A 1,819-nucleotide genomic window follows, 5' to 3' on the forward strand; every position below is an offset into this window, starting at 1 on the left:
GAGGAATATCCAGGTCAACGTTGACTTGTATAATTACAATGCGCATGCAAATACAGTGCACATACAGCATTTATTATTATTATTATTATTATTAATAATAATAAACAGGATTTATATAGCGCCAGCATATTAGGCAGCGCTGTACATTTAATAGGGATTGCAAGTGATAGATACAGACAGTGACACAGGAGGAGAAGACCCTGTCCCAAAGAGCTTTCAATCTAGGAGATGGGGGAAGTAACACACAATAGGAGAAGTTCTGGAATGGTGGGAAGTAGTGAGGGTTTAGGAGACAGAATAAGATGGGTAGGCAAGTTTGAAGAGATGGGTTTTGAGTGCTCCTTTAAATAGTCAGAAAGTAGGAGCAAGCCGAATAGGACGAGGAAGACCATTCCAGAGAGTTGGGGCAGCTCTAGAGAAGTCTTGGGGCTGTGCATGTGATGAGGTTATGAGTGAGGAAATCATTAGTAGGTCATTGGAGGAGCAGAGAGGGCGGCTAGGTAAGTATTTTTTTATCAGGTCAGAAAGGTAAGTGGGACAAGAACTGTGTAGGGATTTGAAGGCAAAGCACAGGAGCTTGAATTTGATTCTAAGGTGAAATGGAAGCCAATGGAGAGAACTACAAAGTGTGTAGGGATTTGAAGGCAAAGCACAGGAGCTTGAATTTGATTCTAAGGTGAAATGGAAGCCAATGGAGAGAACTACAAAGAGAAGCAGCAGAAGAGGAGCGGAAGGAAGGATGGATGAGTCTGGCTGCAGCATTACCAACAAGATTCATGGGAGGAATTACCACTGACTCCAAAGAAGCAACATAGCACACACAATTCAGCACCGTTTATAGGGCCACTTATTACTAACCCCCAACAACAGAGGGTCCCTACTCCTGACTACCGTACTCTGCAAGCTATGCTGTGCATGATATATGTTTAACCTTTGCTCTCAGAAATTTGCAGTTAAAGTTTTTTTTCTTCATTCTTACAAAAATACCCAACCCCCAGGGGGGCTTGTAAAGCACCTATTGGGCAGGGAATTGTTTCAGAAGTTATTTGGATAAGTTGTTCAAACTTTGCTTTAGACTGAATCGAAAGAGTTAATGTTTTTCTTGTTCAGTCAGTAATGTGCAAAAAATACCAGCTGTAACTAAGCTCATTAATATGATAGCACATGGTTTAACACAGCATTACTTAATGATGTTACCGCTGGCTGCCAAATACTGAAACAGATAAGGATAGAGTAGGCAAAATGCATAAAACCGTTCAGTGCCTTTAAAGCAAGATTCAGATCAGTGAGGCAGATAAAGGCAAAGAGTAGAAGAAACAACCATTTAATGCATAATGAACCAAAAATAGTGTTAACCCTTTCACTGCTGGGCCTACCTTTCATTTTCAACTCACTTAATTGGATTTTTTTTGCAATTTTTCTCAATTTTCCTATTTTTCCACCCACTAATGTTGCTTAAACTCTTTGATTTGAACAATGTTCAGCTGAATTGAGGTCAATGTTTGACTGTAGTTTATAATGCCAACCAAGCAGTTGGTGAGCTACATTTGGTGTCAGTGGTAACTGACCTGAAAGTCATAAATTGCTCATTGTTCAAAGAACTTAGGTTCAACAGGTAGTAAAACCAATGTTGCAGAGCATACACAGAAAAAACTGCTGTGTCAAATCTATTTATTGACTTTCTGATATATAACTTTGTAACTTCCGTCCTGCTAAAGTGAAACTAAATTTGTAAAAAATTGCAAGGTGGTTCGCTATTGCAGAAAGAACAATATATTTATACATTTAAATAAACGTATGAATTACCTGCCTGGTCGCA

The sequence above is a fragment of the Pyxicephalus adspersus genome, chromosome 1, assembly GCF_032062135.1.
Source record: "Pyxicephalus adspersus chromosome 1, UCB_Pads_2.0, whole genome shotgun sequence".
NCBI classification, from domain to species: domain Eukaryota; kingdom Metazoa; phylum Chordata; class Amphibia; order Anura; family Pyxicephalidae; genus Pyxicephalus; species Pyxicephalus adspersus.